Raw genomic sequence first — 21,670 nt, forward strand, 5'->3', positions numbered from 1 at the left:
GAGAATCTAATAAAATTATTATTTTTTGCAGTAAAAATAGCACTTCACTAAAGTGCTGGAAGAATGATTATTTTTAAGCAGCAGCAAAAAAAATGTATAAGGAATCCTTCAGTTTCAGCTGGAAAGCCTGACCGTTGTTGCTTTTCTACTGCTTGACAGCATTGAGTTTTCTTGCATTTATTTGCCTCTACCTCTCCGGCTGAGCCACAATAAAAAGCACCTACCTCAAATACCTAGCACTAATGGCTTAATTTGACAATTTGTAGATGGTATTCTTTTATTACCCTTTAGGACCTTAATAATTAGTTTTTCTTTAGTGCAGTATTAAAGCATTAGAGGTCATAAATTCCACAGTCACCTGTATCCATTTATTGCTAATTTATTATGGAACATATCATAAAACTTTCCTTGACATATAGGCCTCTTCATAACTATAAATCTTTTTTCAACTGTTTAGATAACTTATACTTAAGTTCAAGAAGAGACCTTTCAGAGCAAATATTTAAAACATCTATTTATTACACATTAATGGTGCAGAGTAGATAACCATGTGAAGTATTCATTTACATTCAGTGTATTTATCACTTCGAACTCTTATAAAGATAAATTTGTTTTCAAAAGGGGAAATGTTAAATGTCAAGTAGCTGTTTTCCTAAGTGCTTTAAAATGTCCAGCTGAATAAAGCCATCTTTCTAGTTAGGATAGGACACCAAAAAAGTTTCCAATAAGATTAAATTTGTCACTAGTAACCTTAGTTAAGTTTAAAAACTTTGCAAACTTGATAGTTGTCTCCTCAGATGGCAGATGTATCATAGTTGAAAGAGGTTGTTTCCTCTGTTTCAATTATGGAGAGAACACGTTGCAAAAAACTCACAATTCCTGAATACGTTTACCTTACTGCTTAAGCTTCTGTATGGATGCATTTTTGTGGCACACATATATCCAAAAAGGGAGAGGAGAAAACCAACTTTCTGGAAAACCCATTTGTTGAATATGTAATTTGCTGAAAATCAAATGGCTTCCATTAATGTTGTCTAATATGATCAGTAACCATGATGCATAAGATAGTTGTAACACTCTTAGGGACTTTTTTCTCTAAGCTTTCATTCAGCTTTAGTTTTCTGCAGCCCAATGGTTAGCCAAGCTAGATTATCACAGGGCTTATCATACTATGGCTTTGGAAAATCAAAAATTTAAAGTATAGGCCGGGCGCGGTGGCTCACGCCTGTAATCCCAGCACTTTGGGAGGCTGAGGCAGGTGGATCACGAGGTCAAGAGATCAAGACCATCCTGGTCAACATGGTGAAACCCCGTCTCTACTAAAAATACAAAAAATTAGCTGGGCATGGTGGCGCGTGCCTGTAATCCCAGCTACTCAGGAGGCTGAGGCAGGAGAATTGCCTGAACCCAGGAGGCGGAGGTTGCGGTGAGCCGAGATCGCGCCATTGCACTCCAGCCTGGGTAACAAGAGTGAAACTCCGTCTCAAAAAAAAAAAAAAAAAAAAAATTTAAAGTATATATTTTCTTTCTTTTTTTTTTTTTTTTTGAGATGGAGTCTCACTCTGTTGCACAGGCTGTAGTGCAGTGGTGCAATCTTGGCTCACTGCAATCTCTCCCTCCTGGGTTCAAGCAATTCTCTGCCTCAGCTTTCTGAGTAGCTGGGATTATAGGTGCCCACCACTACACGCCCGACTAATTTTTGTATTTTTAATAGAGACGGGATTTCACCATCTTAGCCAGGCTGGCCTTGAACACCTGACCTCATGATCCACCTGCCTTGGCCTCCCAAAGTGCTAGAATTACAGGTGTGAGCCACTGCACCCGGCCTAAAAGTGTATGTTTTCAACTACAAATGTAATTGTATTGAATGTCTTACGATTTATAAACAATGGGATGGGAGTTTTTTTCCTAACATATTTTTAGTCCAGCCTTCTGCGCTTTTCTTAATTTACCAATTAATCAACCCAATACAATATGAACATTTTGTACACATTTTATACATTTGAGAAGTGCTCAATGTCTCAAATATTAAATGCAAATGAACTTAACACTTAACTAAACTGACAAGTCCACTACAAATAGCTAGAGAGAAAAGAATACAGCAAAATGAAAGCTGAGCTAAAACCAACACTTTGATAAACTATTGAACAGTTCAGCCACACAATTTGCTGAAATCTTGCTTTTTAACAGGGTCTGTGTCCTCTTGATAGTATGGTGTACATGCAACAGTGAAGTGAAGATTCTGAGAAGGGATTACCATACATACTGTAAATAGAATTTCAGATTTGAAATACATTAACCATAAATAAAGAATTATGCAAGAAAAATGGTTGCAAATCCCTGAGGAATGCAATAAGATGAATAAAGACACAAACATAAAATCACTAGAAAGATACAGGAGCTACTATATTGCAAATTAAATTCTGGCCTTTAACTGATTAAAAACAGTATGTTGAACTTGCTATGCCACTTGGGAAATTGGCAAAATAATCTTAAAAAATGCTGAAGAGTCTGTTGAAGTAGAAAATGGCATCAAAATCATTTTGAAAAATTGGTACTGTATTAGTCTGCTTAGGATGCTGTAAGAGAATACCACAGACTGGGGGGATCAAACAACAGTTTATTTTCTGATAGTTCCTGGAGGCTGGAAATCCAAGTTCAAGGTGCCAGCAGGGTTAGTTCCCAGCGATGCCTCCCATGCAGGCTTGTGGATGGTCTGCCTTCTCTCTCTGTCCTTACATGGTTTTTCCTCTCTGTGTGACCATTTCTGGTACATCTTCATCTTCTTGTGAGGACAACAGTTCTCGTAGATTAGAGCCCCATCCTTTTGAGCTCATTTAACCTTAATTACCTTCTTAAAGGCCCTATCTTCAAATATAGTCACCTTGGGGATTAGAGTTTCAACATATGAATTTGGAAGGGTCCACAGTTCAGTTTATAACAGTATGAACTACAAAATTCCTATGTAAAAGAGTCATAAATCCTGCAGTTACCTTTATCTATGTATTGATTTCTTATGAATTGCTGAAAATTTTGATCCCTTTTTTGTATATTAAATATATTCATAAGACTGAATAGTTTTATGATCACTAGCTTTTGACAAATTTAACTCTCCTACTAAGCTATAAAAAACATCTCTGATAAATCACCATCCCTGTGATTAAACTTTATGCTAGGCAAAATCATCAAACTTCAAGTAATTTTAGAAAATTTTATAAATTTGGCAAATTGGTGATTCAGAGACCTTTTATTATTTATAAATTACTCACCCATAGAAAAGCATGCTAGGAATAGTCATAGTCTCACCAGTATCACAATTGGCAGTAGAATGGTCTTGTATATGATGATGACAAGCTAGAAGAGGTCTCCAGAATTCTTTGGATACTATTTTAAATATCCCTAGGCTGGATGGTCCTAAGACTATGAAAGAATGCAAGATTTCATCAGGTCAGATAGAAAATACATTTGCAAATCTAAGGCCTTCATTAGAGCCAAAGGTCTTTAGAATTTGACACATTCTAAAAGTCAAAACAACGCAAAATGCAAGCAAGGGTTCAAACTGGGGTAAGAGTTACAGATCTCTGTGAGTAGTCAAAGAACTAAGCAATGTAAACTCTGAGACCAACCACTTTCACTTTAAAAAAAATACCCTTTTTTATATATATTTCTCTTACCACATAATTCATCCATTTGAAATGTACAATTTAGTGATAGTATATTCACAGATATGTGCAACCATCACCACAGTCAGTTTTAGAACATTTTCACCTCAAAAAGAAATTCTGTACCCTACAGCTACCAGTCCCCTATCTCTGCATCTTTCTTCCCCCAGCCCTAAGACACCACTAATCTACTTTCTGTAGCTCTAAAATTTCCTGCTCCAGACCTTCAAATGAATGCAGTCATGTAATATGTGGTCTTTGGTAACTAACTTCTTTCACTAAACGCATTTTCAAGGTTCATCTATGTTGTAGCACATACCAATACTTCATTTTTCTTCTAGCTTCTTTAAAGATTTATTTATCTTTGATTTTCTGCAGTTTCAATATGATATGCCTATGTGTATTCTTTTTGGCATGTGCTCTGCCTGGTGTGCTTGGAACTCTCTAGATCTGTGGTTTGGTGTCTGACATTAATTCAAGGAAATTCACAGATATTATTGCTTCAAATATTTCTTCAGTTCCTTCCTTTCTTCTCCTTCTGCAATTCCCATTATGCACACGTTTCACTGATAGTTTTCCTACTGTCCTTTGATATTTTATTCCATTTGTTCGGTCTTCTTTCCCTTTGCTCTTCAATGTTGGAAGTTTCTATTGACACATACCCAAGCTCAGAGACTCTTTGCTTAGCCATGTCCAGCCTACTAATGAGCTTACCAAAAGCATTCTTCACTTCTGTTACAATGTTTTGATCTCTATGATTTCTTGATTCTTTCCTAGAAGTTCCATCTCTCCAATTACATTATCCATATGTTCTTGTGTATTGTCTACTTTTTCCATTAGAGCCCTTAGCATATTAATCATAATTGTCTTAAATTTTCAGGCTGACAATTCTGACATTCTTGCCATATTTGAGTCTGGTTTGATGTTTGCTCTATTTCTTCAAACTGTTTTGGGTTTCTGGGTGGTTTTTTTGCCTTTTAGTATGCCTTGCAATTTTTTGTTGAAAGCCAAAGATATTGTACTGGGTACAAGGAACTGCAGTAAATAGGCCTTTGGTAATGTGACGTGAAGGTGTGGAGGGGAGAGAAAACATTTTGTAGTACCATGTATGATTCAACCCTGGTCTTTTAGTGAGCTTGGGTCCCTGGGCTGTGAACTTCTCAAATGCTTCCCAGTAACCCTGCCAAACTACCCTCGCCATAGGTGCCATAGAGCAGGCTGGAGCTAGGCATTTCTCTACACCTCGGTTGGTTAGGCTCTGGTAAAACAATTCTTTTCTTTTCAGAAGAACAGAGTACTCTGCGTACTCTAAAATAGTACCTTTTCTCCTCCCCCTGCCAGAAGCATGAGGGGGGTTCTTCCTCTATCTCCACTGTTAGAACCTGGGTAGAGCACCTGGAGGTAAAACCCATAGAAGTGTGAGGCACCCCCTTAAAACTAGGCCCCCTGGAATGTATAACTGACATACTTGTCCACACTGAACCCCAGCAATTCATCAATTGCAGTTCAGGTTTTCCTGTCTTGATACCAATTTTTGCACAGGATTCTGCTCATGAATTTCTGCTCCAATAAGTCATGGTTCTCTATATTTTCCTGTCTCTCTCTCCCTGATTTTGGTGGCAACAGTTAGCCCTGTGACTTCATTTCTCTAACAGAGTTGTTGATCTTCAGTCTGTTGAACTTTTTACTTGTGAGGATGATGTGATGATTTCCAAGCTTCTTACGCACCAGACCAGAAACCAGAAGTTTGTTCAAGAGTTTTTAGAGCAAAATAATATTCCATTGTATGACTGTGCCACATATTGTTTATCCATGTGCCTATTGACAAGCTATTGAGTTGTTTCCATCTTTTGAATATTCTGAATAATACTGTTATAAACATTCACGTATAAGTTTCTACATGGACATATGTTTTTGTTTCTCTTGAATATATACCTAGTAGTGGAATTTCTAGGTCATATGTTGACTTTAGAGCTAATCATTTAAGAAATTACTGAACCAATTTCTACATATCCTTGTCAATACTTGTTGTTACCAAACTTTTTGATTCTTAATGTAATTTTTTAAAGTATTATAATTGTGATAAACTACATGCCACATAAGTTTTACCGTATTAACCTTTTTTTTTTTTTGAAATGGAGTCTCACTTTGTCACCCAGGCTGGAGTGCAGTGGCACCATCTCAGCTCACTGCAACCTCCACCTCCTGGGTTCAAGAGATTCTCCTGCCTCAGCTGTCTGAGGGGCTGGGATTACAGTTGTATGCCACCATACCTGGCTAATTTTTTTTATTTTTAGTAGAGATGAGGTTTTACCATATTGGCCAGGCTGGTCTTGAATTCCTCACTTCAGGTGATCTGCCTGCCTCAGCCTTACAAAGTGCTGGAATTACAGGCATGAGCCACTGGTGCCTGGTCCATATTAACCATTTTTATGTGTAATGTTCAGTGTGTCAAGTATACTCACACTATTGTACAGCCATTCTTCAGAACTCTTCATCTTAACAACTCTAAAACTCAGTACCCATTAAAAAAGCAAAACAAAACAAAAATACTCCACATTCCTCTGCATCCCCAGCCCCTGGCAACCAACATTTTACTTTCTGGCTCTATGAATTTGACTACTCTAGGTATTCCACATTAGTAGACTCATGCAGTATTTGTCTTTTTTGTGAATAACTTATTTCATGTAGCATAATGTCTTATTATGTCTTATTATGTGAATGACTATTTCACTTAGCATAAAGTTCACCTATGTTGTAGTATGTGTCAGAATTTCCTTCCTTTTCAAGGCCATTGTATGTATATCCTACATTTTGCTTATCCATTCATCCATCCATGGACACATAAGTTGCTTCTACCTTTTGGCTATTGTGAAAAATGTTGCTGTGAACATAGCTGTACAAATACCTCTTGGAGATTTGTCTTGAAGATTCCTCCTCCTCCTCCTCCTCCTCCTCTTCCTTTTCCTCTTCCTTTTCCTCTTCTGAGACAGGGTCTCTCTCTGTTTCCCAGGTTGGGGTGTAGGTGCAATCCTAGCACACTGCAGCCTCAAACTTTTGGGTTCAAGCGATCCCCACCCCCCGCAGCCTACTGAGTAACTAGGACTTGAGGCATGTGACACCACACCCAGTTAATTCCATTATTTTGGGTATATACCCAGAAGTGGAATTACTGGATCATATCTTAATTATATTTTCTGAGGGACTGCTATCCTATTTTTCATAGCAGCTGCATTGTTTTGCATTCCCACCAACAGTTCATAAGGGTTCCAATTTCTCTACATTCTTGCCAACATTTATTTTCTGTTTTTTTAATAGTAGCCCTTCTAATAGGTATGAAGTGATATCTCATTGTGGTTTTGTCTCGCATTTCCCTAATGATTAGTGATGTTGAGCTCACCTTCATATTTTGAAGGCCATGACATTTCAACCATGAAACAAAGTTCAGTGAAACTCAGGATCTTTAACAATAATATAGTCCCTATGTAGGCCAATATCTCTATGCACATGTGACCTAAATGACATGGCATGGTAACAGGTTACCTTTAATGGGTAAGAATCTTTTAGCTCTGGGGAGATTTAGAAGTAAGTATAGGAAGGATTGCAATAATTAAAATGAAAGTAATAATATTTGGATGTTAAGAAGAAAGCTGTTCATATTTCTTATTTCACTAATTTGTCTTATTGGAATGATAGTCTTACAACTTCAGTTGAAAATTTGTAATTGTGTGATTTTGACTTAGGGTGACCAGTTTGTCCTGATTTGCTCAGAATTGTCTTCACTTTAAAATAGAAAAGCTCTGTGTCCCAGACACCTGCTCAGTTAGGGATGGTTGATCATTTTATTTAGATTTAAGATTTTAAATTGAAATTTTACTAAAGTCATATACAATATTGGACCATTTAAGAGAACTTCGTTGTCTTTAAGTTTAATGTACAAGATATAAAACAGTCTCTTAAGTATCTGGTGCAGTTTCCATAATTCAGATAATTGAAGTACTTAAAAATAAAGATAGAATATTAAATTAATAAACAAAGTTTAAATATTTGAAAGTTTTTAATTACTGAGACCAAACATTATTCAAAGCCCTCTTAAAAATAATTGTTAACATTTGCTATACTTTTATACAGACTAGAGAGATTTGTGAGCTGAACTTAATGGCTATTTATCTGGAAGACAAAAATCCCATTTCATTCTGTGTTGCTACAACTCAACCTTAAGGTTAAGGTTTTCCTTAGTTAAACACCAATTTTTTAAGACAAAACCAAATTGAGAAGCAGCCTTTTGGGAATACTAAGCTACTCTAAAGGACACCAAAAATTGACATCAACTACACCTCGTGATATTCAGGAATAGTTCCATTTAGGGAGTTTCAAAAGGACTCAGATTTTCCTGGTAACATGGGGTACATTAACAGTTGTCAAGCAAATCAATAAAACACATTAATTATTGTAACTATACATATATTTGAAATGAAAACATCATTTTTGAGAGTTGTGAAGATCAATTTAAACTGCCTTTTGTTGTTTTGAGGAGAAAGCTCACTTTAGTTATTAAGAAAGCAACATTTACTGACATTTTCAGCTAAAAACTGGATTCAGTATTTTCCTTTTCTTTATGAAGCACTGCCTCTGTAATGTAGCTAAAGATTAAACAGGATTAATGACTATTTTAATAATTTGTGAATATCACAACATTTAGATATTCTAAATTGCTTATACATAACTAGGCTTAAAAGGAATGACCTCTTAAGATTTGCAGTGGGTTTTTTTTTTTTTTTTTGCTTTATTTCTCTGACAAAAACTATTTTTGGAAATATGATTTATCCTGCGAGCTTTACCAAAGTGGTAATTTCAGTAGAAAGTCTAAGAAAACATGATACCCAAAGAACCACCAAGCTATATTCAACAATGTTTCAGGCACTCAGATTCATCTATGTTTTTCCCAGGCTGTGAAAGGCCTGTTATCCCACTTGGGGAAAGCTGTTCTTGAATACTTATTTGGAGTATCACCACCAGTGACAGTTGCTTCCTAGATACTCCACTTTGTTATACGCTTATCTCTGGAGTATGTTCTGTCTCAAGCATGGCTCGTGGCTACTGGTCTATTTAGATTGAAAGCAACAGAAAGGCAGCATATGTCTTCCACTGTAATCTGTGACACCAGAAGCAGTGTCCCTGGTAAGGATGTACAGGGTAGCGCTGAAGAACTCACAGATGATAACAAACTGCTTCTCTGTTACCCTAGAGGAGATTAAGTGTTGATCTGCAAGACAAAAATCCAATCTTATTTTGTTACCAAAACCCAATCTTAAGAATTAAATACTTCTGGGGAAAAAGTATAACGTCTCAAAAGATAATTTCTTATAATAGATGTGCTATTACATTAAAGACAATTGCAGCCTTCTAATTTATTCTTAGTTGAAATGTATCATGGCTGAAGGAAAAAAGCTAGGCTAATAATGTGAATACATTTTTATCAACATGAATCTGAAATGTTTTTGAAAACCCTGTTATACAGGTTACTATAAAGGTTAGATTTTCCAAAAGGTTAATATTTATTTTTAACCAGAATGATTTCCTAAATTATAGTTTTAAAATGTTAATAATTGCCAGTGGTTTCAAATAGACTTCCTTTTATCAGGGAGCTGGGATCTTTTGGTTCACTAGACCTCCTTGATCTTAGGCTGTATAAATTGTTTAGTTTTATTTGGTGCCATAGGGACTCCTTCAAACTTATCAGAAGCCTCAGTTTAATACAGAAAAAGAGAGGCTCAGACATGTCAATATAATACTGTTAATATTTTCCACATTTATGATTTCAGGGTCAAAGCCAAACCTCTTATTGTATTAATAATAGCAAAGCAAAAATAGGCTTTGTAGTTGTGAATTCATGGTTTTAAAGAATAATTTCCCCATGTTTTTATTAATTCAAGCCGTCCATTGAACCACTCAAGGATTCCATTATGTATTTCAATGATGTATCTCATATTGTACCTTTAATTTTGGAAGACTATGAGAATGGATATGCCTGTTTTCTTTACAGTCATCAACATAGGATGTTTCCTTTGTTCAAAAATTATGTTAATTAATGACATTAAAACTTATATTTAGTAAAATAAACTTTAGAGCTTATTAGTAAGATAATTAAAAGACCTTTTTCCTCTACTCATTATTTAAAAGAGCATGGTTTGCAAGACAGTTCACATGCTATGCATTATAAAGCATGGCCTTATATTCTGGATTCTGTTACTATCTGATTTGTAGATCCAGCAATAATCAGAATTTTAATAAAAAAGTTCCAAAGAAAACCCAAGCAGCCTCAGCTTACCAAGCCCTTTCCTTTTGAGAGTGTATTGAATCCATGTTCCATTCAGCACTGATTAGTGGTAAAACTAAACCAAAGCTATTGGTGTATTGCAAAAGGCCTTCGCTTGACCAAAGCTTTTGTTTAAGACAAAGCTGCCATTGATGTCCACCCCAGGTGACGGGGTGAGAATGGAGTGACTTGGCAGCTTCTTTTTCTACCTGTGTGTCTTGCTCTTCTGTCATTCCCACCTGACACCCTTCCCCACCTTAAACTTGATATTGGTGGATGGGAGCAGGAATTCACAGTGCAGCTAAAATAAAGATGCTTGGAACTCCGTCTTCTCTATGGCAGACCTGGATTGTGTGCCTCTCAGAGGGGCAAGCTTGTCTTTCCTACTCCCCTAAGAAATATATCCTTACCTAGCCAAACCCATTTCCCCTTCTTGAGAGCCTATGCAGGCATGCATAACACAGTAGTGTTCTGTGCTAGACTTTGCACTGGAGTTCACTTAGGGCCTGCTGGTGGCTGTGAGAAGAATCTCTCAGATAGAATGGTTCATGAGTGAATGATAAAGCCTTGGTTTCAATTACTTTGGAGAATGGAACATAACTTTGCATTCTTTCCTCATAAACTTCATGGTATCATTTGTCATGCTGTTTCGCCAGCTACGCACTTTTTTACGTAGTTTTGTTTGGTTTGCAACTCATAAATATCAAATAAGTTGTTTCATTTTTAAGAAATGGCAAAGAGTGTCTTGCTTCCTCTTGTTTCATAGGTAAGTTATATGGCATGTGGAAGCTGAGAATTCAAACTCAACTTATGCTAACTCTTTCCTAAAATTAGGTGAACGTGTCTAATTATAACTCATTGCCCTATTTACAAGGTCAGACATTTTGACTTGTAAGGAACCAAAGAAATATTGTGCTTCTGTGTTTGCCAAATTATGTTCTAGATATATTGATTGGTACATTGTGATCAAATCATTTTGGGAACAGTGGGTTAAAGAAAGCTAAAGATGTTTCTTTGCTGATTCTTAGAGGCACTATACCAAAGTGGTTAGGAGTGTGGACTCCAAAGACCCCACTGTGATTTAACTTTTGACTCCACCACTGACTAAATGTGTGATCTTGGGCAAGTCACTTAAAATATCTGCACCTCAATTTCCTCGTCTGCAAAATGGAGCCAGAAATAGGGCATATGTCTCAGGGTAGTTGTGAGAATTACTTACATTGATATATAGATAGCATTGATGGCCCTTAGAATAGAGCCTAACACAAGATAAGCACCATGTATGCCCTGTATTAGCTATTATTGCTATAATTCTCAAGTTTCTAAAGGGGAGATAAAGCATTCAGCCTTTTCCAATCTTATTTATTTGTTCATTCATCCATCCTTCCATCCATCCATCCGTCCACTCATCCATCCCATCTTTCCGTTCTCTTCTGCCCTGTATAAACAGCCTGGAGAGAGAGACAGAGACAGAGAGAGTTTGAGAGGTAACTAAAAATTGCATCCTTGTTTGTGTTATCTATTATTGCTGCCTGCTTTAATTGGTATTTGCTTATTCCCTTTTTCTTGTTTTAAAGAATGGATCAGAGCACAGTTTGAAGGCTTTCCCATAGAAAGACTGAAATATTATCAATCAATTCCTGCAGGCTTCCCCTCAGTCCTCTGTCTCACTCAAGAATGGACATTTCATGAACAAAAATCACAACTATATTAATTTCCCTTATTTATTAACCAAATTTTGTTTGAGTGTCTGCTGTGTACCAGGGACTGTTCTTGGCACTGGGGACACAACAATGAGTAAAAAAGACAAATATACCAGATTTCATATAACTTAGATTCTGTTGGTACCCAATAAGCAGCTCCAGAAACCAATAATAAAGCCACAGTCAAGTCATCTACATTTCTCAAGGCTTCTGAATACATAAACAAAAAATAAATGACAAAATCAGATTTCCTAAATGTTAGTGTATTTCAAATGACGTTTATTAATTAGTGCTTATAACACAAAATAAATAGAATAACAGAATATTTCATCTCTTTTAGAAATAATCTCAAAAGTAAAAATGTTTGAGACCCCAGCTGAGCCATAGGTCTCTTATAGAGCTCCCCAATGCCATACCTACCCACCTTACACCACCTGAAACTTATGCTGCGTTTCAGTCTTGGTTAGAACTCAATGACTAATCTGCCGTTTTTCAGCTAAAATAATGAAGTTTTTTTCCCTCTCTTAGCCTTTGTTCAGTGTAAACTTCTTAGATATATAGTTCATTTTTTATCTAGAACAGCTTTTTTTCTTTTTTTTTTTTTTTTTTTTTTTTTAGTTTAAGGAGCATATAAAATAGCATATCAACATTAAAACCTTACATCAAATCAGAAAAAGACATACTTGCAATTTTTTTTAATTTTAAAGGGATATGGAGCCATATATGTCTCTGTCTCAGACTAGAATCAAACACTGAAATAAGACACATGCGATGCTTACAATTTAACTCACTAATGTTTTGTTCCTGACATGCAATTTTGGTACATGATAACATTGAATAGTAGTTTTATTTTTAATTGCAAATATAAAAATCACACTTAACCAGGCTGGTTGTTGGACTTTTAGATAATTTTAAGATATGGAAATTGTGAATACACAAATATTTAGTGTGTTTTGTTAATAAACTCAGAAGTATGCAATTTTTCTAATATTTTAACTTGTGTTTGCTTCTTTGGTTATCTGATTGACACTAAGATAAAGCATTTTATATCTTTGGGTAATGCAGGATCTCAGAATTATAAATTTTTAGAGTTAGAAGGGGTTTGAAGACCCTCTCATTGGAACCACTCCTTTTACAAATGGGGAAATATAAGACCAGAGCGGGTGGAGTCAGTTGTCTTTTGATTGAATCACAATTTTTGTCATGAGCAGAATATTTTATTTAGGTCTTACATAAAATAAGATCCTTGTATACTACTGAAACGTTCTGTATTATGTATCAAATCATCAAAATGGCAGTGAACCTGCTAAGCAGAAAGTAAATGTTAAGTTTAAACGTGTTAAGTACATTGAAAATACTTTAAAATTGCTCGCTTTTGACATGTCTTTTGAGATGAATAGCCATTTTAAAAATAAAATCAAGACAAAAATTTCTGTTTTATTATCGCATAACCATTTTCTAACTGAATTAAAAAAAACACAGGGAATAAATGATTATCTTTTTCTTTTTATGCATTTGTACCTGGATTTCTAAATCCAGCCATAGTTTTCAACGCTCAAATTAAATGAAATGGGAGGCTGAGCAGTTGCCCAGTGTATTAGACCATTCTTGCATGGCTAGGAAGAAATACCTGAGGCTAGGCAATTTATAAAGAAAAGAGGTTTAATTGACTTATGGTTCTGCAACCTGCATCTGCAACAAGCTTGGCACCAGCATCTGCTTGGCTTCCAGGGAGGCCTCGGGGAGCTGTTACTCATGGTGGAAGATCAAGTGAGAACAAGCACATCACATGGCAAAAGCAGGAGCAAGAGAGAGAGTTGGGGAGGAGGCACCATACATTTAAACAACCAGATGTCATGAGAACTTACTCACTATCATGAGAACACTACCAAGCCATGAGGGATCTGCTCACCTGACCTAAACACCTCCCACCAGGCCCCACCTTCACCGCAGGGGAATATAATTTAACATGAGATTTGATGGGGACATTCAAACTATATTATTCTTTCCCTTTTTCCCCTAACCTCATGTCCTTCTCACATTGCAAAATACAGTCATGCCTTTCCAACATCCCTCAAAGTCTTAACTCATTCTCGCATCGACTCAGTTAAAAATCTCAAGTCCCCAGTCCGAAGTCTCAACTGGAAATGAGTTCCTTCCACGTATAAGCCTGTAAAATCAAAACAAGTTATTTACTTCCAAGATAAAATGGGGGCATAGGCATTAGGTGAACATTCTCATTCCAAAAAAGAGAAATCAGTCAAAAGAAAGGGGCTACAGACCCCATGCAATTTTGAAACCCAGCAGGGCAGTCATTTAATCTTAAAGCTCCAAAATAATATCCTTTGACTTCATGTCCCACATCCAGGGCACACTGGTACAAGAGATAGGCTCCAAGGGCTTGAACACCTCTGCCCTGCAGCTTTACAGAGTTCAGCCCCCACAAATACTCTCATAGGTTGTTAAGTGTCTGCAGCTTTTCCACGCACAGAGAGCAAACTGCTAGTGGATCTATGATTTTGGCGTCTGGAGAATGGTGGCCTCCTTCCCACAGCTCAACTAGGCAGTGCCCCACTAGGGACTCTGTGTGGGCTTCCAATCACACATTTCCCATGGGCACTGCCCTAGTAGAGGTTCTCTATGAGGACTCTAACCCTGCAACAAGCTGTTGCTTGGGTGTGCAGGTTTTCTCATATATCCTCTGAAATCTAGGTGGAGATTGCTAAGCCTCCTTTACTGTTGCACTCTGCACGCCCACAGGCTTAACATCACATGGAAGCCACCAAAGCTTATGGCTTGTACCCTCTGAAACAGGAGCCTGAGCTGTATCAGGGGCCCTTTGAGCTTAGGCTGGAGCCAGAGTGGCCAGGATGTAGGGAGCATTGTCCCAAGGCTGTGCAGAGCAGTGTGAACCTGGGGGGAGACATGGGAGGAAGGTTGGGTAGGGGTGCAGAGGTAGTTGGGGGGAAGTATCCCTGTGCTTGGCCATGAAACTATTCAGTCCTTCTAGGTGTCTGGTCCTGTGATAGGAGGGGCTGCCTCTGAGATCTCTGAAATGACTTTGAGGTCTTTTCCCCATTGCCTTGGCTGTTGGCACATGGCTACTTTTTAGTTGTGCAAATCTCTCTAAAAAGTGATTGTTCCACAGTTTCCTTGAATTTATCTCCTAAAAAAAGCTTTTTCTTTCTTTGCCACATGAGCAGGTTGCAAATTTTTGAAACTTTTATGCTCATGTTCCTGTTTAAATATAAGTTCCAACTTTCCATCATTTCTTTGCTGCCACATCTACTTGTGTGCTGTTTTAAGCATCCATGCCATATCTTGAATGCTTTGTTGCTTAGAAATTTCTTTGTCCAGATACCCTAAATCATCACTCTGAAGTTCAAACTTCCACAGATCCAAAAGGCCGGAATAGAATGCAACCAAGTTCTTTTCTAAGACATCACACAGGTGACCTTTTCTCCAGTTCCCAATAAGTTCCTCATTTTCATCTGAGACCTCATCAGCCTGGACTTAACTGTCGCTATCACTATCAACATTTTGGTTACAATCATTGAATAAGTATCTAAGAAATTCCAAACTGCATTTCCTCTTTTCATCTTTTTCAGAGCCCTCCAAACTGTTCCAAGCCTCTGCCTGTTACCCAGTTCCAAAGTCACATTCACATTTTCAGGTACCCTGTCCAAAGAGACAGCAAAGCTGAGCTTCCTAAAAGTAGTGTGGCAAAAAGAAATCAGATGTGGGAAAAATTAAGACTTTTGCGGGGCGGGGGGGTCATTTTTATAGCTTGGACGTGGTTTCTCTGAAATTTTGTTGCAGATACAGGTTGCAGAACCATAAGTCAATTAAACCTCTTTTCTTTATAAATTGCCTAGCCTCAGGTATTTCTTCCTAGCAATGCAAGAATGGTCTAATACACTGGGCAACTGCTCAGCCTCCCATTTCATTTAATTTGAGCATAGAAAACTATGGCTGGATTTAGAAATCCAGGTACAAATGCATAAAAAGAAAAAGAGTATCATTTATTCCCTGTGTTTTTTTTTTAATTCAGTTAGAAAATGGTTATGTGATAAAAAAAAAAAAAAAAAACCAGAAACTTTTTCTCACAGTGAAACCATGCTTTTGTAGAACTGACTGTTTATTCTCCCTGGGAGAATTTGTTGGAAAACAAAGGTCTCCGTGGAGTGTTTTAAATAAGGGGTTGAAGGAGAGGAAAACATGATGGTGGGAAGGGATGCTGGAATAATTTAAAGCAGAAGGGAACAGATAAAGAGAAGAGAGTCGCCAAAGAAAGAAAGGCAGCATCAGCTACATGTACTCCTCAAAAGAGGGTTTGTGCCATGTCGATGCCTGAGCCTCTCATCTTTGTTTGTAAAATCATTCAACTTTGGGATACTTCAAACCAGTCTTTCTAAAAGTGAGTGGCTTTTAGGTGGCAAATATTTTTCTAAATATAAATATATCTTGGCTAATGCCTGTAATCCCAACTACTCAGGAGGCTGAGGCAGGAGAATCACTTGAAACAGGAGGTGGAGGTTGCAGTGAGATGAGGTCGCACCACTGCACTCCGGCCTAGACGACAGAGCAAGTCTCTGTCTCAAAAAAAAAAAAAAAAAAAAAAAAAAAAAACAGGCCAGGCGCAGTGGCTCACACCTGTAATCCCAGCACTTTGGGAGGCCAAGGCAGGCGGATCATCTGAGGTCAGGAGTTCTGAACCAGTGTGCCCAACATGGTGAAACCCTATCTCTACTAAAAATACAAAAATAAGCTGGGTGTGGTGGCTCATGCCTGTAATCCTAGCTGCTTGGGAGGCTGAGGCGAGAGAATCACTTGAACCTGGGAGGTGGAGGTTGCAATGAATTGAGATCATGCCACTGAACTCCAGCCTGGTCAATGAAGCAAGACTCCATCTCAAAAATAAAATAAAAATAAAAAAAATAAATATATCTGTATGCACTTAATATATACTGTTTCAGAAAATATGTATGTTATAGAAATGTAATAATCATACATATAGGCATACATTTTATATATTCACATTTCATAATATATAATATATATGATGTATAAATATATCTTAAAAATATAAATATAAATATATATGTAACCAGCACATCTATGTATGATAGTGAAATAAATTTCCCCTTAACAAAATAAACAAATTTAGATTTTTTTTAAAGAGTCAAATTTGCTAAGAAGGATTAAATAACTCATAGGTAGTGATCCTTGAATATGTCTAAAATCATGAAGATCATATGTGAATGGTAAGTTTAGGAAATATATCTCTAAGAAGAGCTTCTGTTTGTAGGTTTAACTTTCAGCTTTTTAAAGTTTACTGGTGTAAGGGAGTGATCCTGAAAAGGATAAGGGTGAATTCTTACCAGAACTGACGTTTTCAAAGGGCACGTGCTCCGGCTCACATCCCCACTGACACATTTTGACAGGTCTCTGTTCCCTCCCCTGCTTCCTCTGACTGTGCATGGTGTGGAGGCAGAGGAAACAGCTGAGAACAACTAACTGTGGTTAGGCATTCCTAGTTCATTCAGGTCCAATGAAGGGAGGGGGAACCAGCCACAACAAAGCAGCCCCCAATCCACACGTACCACAGCACACACACATACACACACACTCACATACACACACACTCACACACACACAGTTTCTTTATCCACTATATTGCAGACCATTCAGTATAGCAGAAGAAAAAAATCTTGAGACAAAACTGTCTACCTAGAGACATTTTTGTTTACTTGATTAATTCTGTAGTTTTACACTTTTTGAACACAATATTTTTGGTCTGGGAACAGCTGAAGGAAGTAACAGTCTTTTAAGAAGGGTCCTCAAAACAAAGCAGGTTCATTTTCTCGAAGAACAAAATCCTTCTGGGCATTTTTGTGTGTTCTATTCGAGACTGAGATAAATCCAAGAGGAGCTTGACACTTGTGATTGTCATAGTGTACTGGGACCAAATTACTCTGGGTACCAAGAACTGAATGTTAAAATAAAATTGGAAAGGTCTTTCTTCCCATGCTGTCCCTGTCGCTGAATCTCTAAAGCATTTGTTTTGTAAAACCTTAAGTGGAAACACATTTTGGTGCCATAATTTCAAACAAACCATCTCTTTTTGAACTCTGCAGTCTTGAACACAATAGCATATCAAGTTCACAAAATTTCAGACAAACCACGTCCAAGCTATAAAAATGACCCCCCCACACAAAAGTCTTAATTTTTCCCACATCTCGTTTCTTTTTCCCACACTACTTTTAGGAAGCTCAGCTTTGCTGTCTCTTTGGACAGGGTTGCTGCTGTGGAGACACACACTATTGCCCAGTGGCTGAGTCCATTCATAATTTAGTTTATCTTTTCCTGGTGGAGTCACTTTGACCACATTTATCATTTTGTGAGGCACAAAGTAGGCATTAGTGAGTGATGGAACACTCAAAGAAATAAATGATTGGATTAAAATTGGAGTGCATTAACTATCATTCACACGAGAACTCTTATCAACCCGTTTTTACAACTTGCTCTGAGATAGAAAAGTATTATTGTTCTGAGCCCTGCATTTTGCCTTAACTAGTGTGTTTAAAGCAGTTAAACACTACCATATTGCTTTTTAAAGTCAATTTAAAATATTTTAAGTTCAACAATCTATTGAAAATTCAAATGTCATTATTATTATCTATTTCTTTGGATTCATATGACTGTCTTTGTTTAATTAACTTGTTGAAAGTAGTACCACATTGAAATAACTGGAGTAAATGACCAGAATAAATAAAATGACTTGAAAGTAGCGCAGAATAATTACAAAGAGAATCAAGAGAAGCCAGAATAATTCCTCTTCAATCAGGTACCCAAATGTTTTATTATTGTACAAATGACTTATACATATAGTAGCCTAAAAGTTTTTAAAAATATGGACATCCTTCAGGGCAAAAAGGTGTAAATTCTGTGAGGTAGAGAAGAAAACATGATTTATTCTGTTTTTCTAGCATTGCTAGTTTCCAGGTGTTCACCTTTTGATCCGGCTACAGGCAATGATTTTCTGAAGTGGTTTCTGATGGTGTCTGACATCATTTATAGTACTCTTGAACAATCTTGTAATGTGCTAAACTACACCAAATTAAGTGAGTTAGTGGCCAAAAAAGAGTCCAATAGACCCATGGGTATCATGAGTGTTTTCGCTACTTGCTGCCTCTTGTATTCACTGCTCAAAGGGAAGAAGTGAAGTTTTTTGATCCTCTGATATCTCAAGTGGTGGATTTGGTGGAGAGCTATAGAGAATCTGGGACAAGTAGGAATGAATTGAATAGTCTTAAGCATGCGGAAGTTTACAAGTTGCCAGACTGTGTCCTTTGTAATCATTCACTTATTCATTCATTCAGTCAGTCACCAAATATCTATTGAAGTGTCTCTCTCTGTAACACATGGCAAAATCTATTGTGTGAGAAATAAAGATGAGAGAGATCATGATCTTGAGTTAAAGGAGTTTATAGTGAGAAAGAGAGATGGCATAGAGAAATGAGTTGACATGAAGGCACAATCATTTGTCAACATATAAAGCAATAGCATGTGTATGTTCAGAGGCAAGAGAGATTCCTTCCAGCTGGAGTGATCAAGAAAATGCTCACTCATTCATATGCCTATTGATTTATCACATATACATAGTTAGGGACTATGGTAAACACTGATTACAAAACAGTGAAGAAGAGGGTAAGCAGGCAGTTAAAATGCATTCATTTGATCATTCAAACAATATATATTGAAGGTCTACTGCATGACAAGCTTTGTTCTAGACGATGGGGGTTGTTTGATGAATAGATAAAGCACTTTCTCTCAAGGAGCTTATATTCTGGTAGGGAAGATAATCAACAAGCAAGTAAATACATCATAATGCAATTTTAGATCATTAATGCTGCAAAAAATGTAAATTAATTTAGCAGGGTACATGATGAAAAAACATTTTTTCCAAATAAGTTAATGGTCATAGGTTCTGAGGGTTAGGACATGGGCATATCATTTGGGGACTCATATCAACTCAATCCACTACTGGCATAGTAAGTCCAAGAGGTCTTGAAAAAGAGCAGGAGCCACCTAAAAAGGAGGCAGAAAGAAAATTAGGACAGTGTTGTGGTCCTGGAAGCCATAGCATTTCAAGGCAGAATTTGCATCTGACAGTGTCAGATGTTGCTGAGAAGTCCAGGAACATGAGAACAGTAGACTCATCACTGGGTTTGGTAATATGGCGGCCTTGACATGTGTGGTGTTACTGGTATCGTGGGGCTAAAAGGCTTAGCAACATGGATTACAGATAGAATATGCAGTCAAGTGGGAGAGAGTGCCAGAAAGGACGTCTCAATCAAGGAGTACAGCATTCTACGAGAGAAGATAGGGGCAACCGAGATATAGGTTGGGGAGGGAGCAAGAAAAGATTTCAGGAGAACTGACATGTGAATTGAGACCTGAAGGCCAAGTCCCATTTTAGTCAAAAAAAAAAAAAAAAAGAAGAAGAAGAAGAGAGTTTTATAGGTATCTAGAATATAAGGAGCCACCAACAGGTTTTATATAGGACAAAGATATAAATGAATTTGCATTTCAGAAACATGACTCTGATCAATGAGTAGTGAATGAATGAGTGACTCAAGGCAAGTAGCACAGGGTATGTTGCTCCAATCCAAGTAATACCTGGTGTCCCCTTTTACTGAGAAAGACGTGGTAAACAAGGGTCATATTAATAATATTGAGCAACCAGTTCTCTTGGGTCGCTGGCCAATCAAATGGATGCTGGCTCCAACAACTATTGTAAATATACTGGCACAGGATCACAGAATGTAATCTGCTTGTATACTTAGGAAGGACTGAGTAACAGGTCCTAGAGCAATTTAGAGATTATAGTGGACAAGATTTGTTTATAGATTGCCTTATTACTTAGGAGCTCAGCAGGACAGGTAGGTCTGCCGATAGGAGGTGGGCAAAGTTTCAAGTTCAGTTTGGGTCAGGCTGAATTCAAGGAGTGGTTCAGGCCAGGTGCAGTGGCTCATGTCTGTAATCCCAGCACTCTGGGAGGCCAAGGCCAGCAGATCACTTGAGCCTAGCATTGGCAACATGGCAAAATCCCATGTTTACAAAAAATTTAAAAATTAGCTGGGTGTCATGGTACACAACCATAGTCCCAGCTACTTGGGAAGCTGATGTGAGAAGATCACCAGAGCCCAGGGGGTCCAGGCTGTAGTGAGCCATCATCACACCACTGCACTCCAGAAGCCTGGGCAACAGAGTGAGACCCTGTCTCAAAAAAGGGAATGTTTCAGACCTATAAGTGCAAGTATCCACTAGGCCTTGAAGAGGGCTGGGCTGGCAATATGGATTTGGGCATCATCAGCATGCAGACAGGTAATAAAACCCAGGAGAGTGAATGAGTACACCAGAGGAAAACCACAGAGTCAGGAGTAAAGAAGGCCAGGGATAAAAACACCAGCCTTTGATGCATGAGCAGAGGAAGAAGAGGCTTCAAAGAAGTGAGAAAAGGGGGGCAGAGAAGAAGGAGAACTCATTGGTAAAGAAGAAAATGGAGAAAGTGTGTCAGGAAGAAAGAAATGGTCAAAGGAATCTTGTGCCACAAAGAGATTTAGAAAGAGAAGGAAGGAAAGATTATTTGGGTGGAGCAGCAACAACATCATTGATGAATTTGGCAAGAGCAGTTGCAGTGTGATGGTGGAGGGAGAGGATACACAGCAAGGAGGTGATAGGGAGAGGTAAGAATATAGGGACAGTGAAGTTGGAAGCTTTTTCAAGCTAGAAAGGGGATGGAAAATAAAGCACTAGCTAGAAGGGAACGTGGAGCCAGGGAAGACCTGAGCATGTTGAAATGCCTCCTATGCTTGTTGGGAAGGCAGTCCGTGACAGGCTCTCTGGTGGCTTCAGGATGGGAAAAACTCAACAGAGAAGGACACATATCAAGTACCTAGGTGAAATAGTGAATACTGAAG

The sequence above is a fragment of the Sapajus apella genome, unplaced genomic scaffold (assembly GCF_009761245.1).
Source record: "Sapajus apella isolate SASKATOON/1434 unplaced genomic scaffold, GSC_monkey_1.0 scaffold13, whole genome shotgun sequence".
Classification (NCBI taxonomy): domain Eukaryota; kingdom Metazoa; phylum Chordata; class Mammalia; order Primates; family Cebidae; genus Sapajus; species Sapajus apella.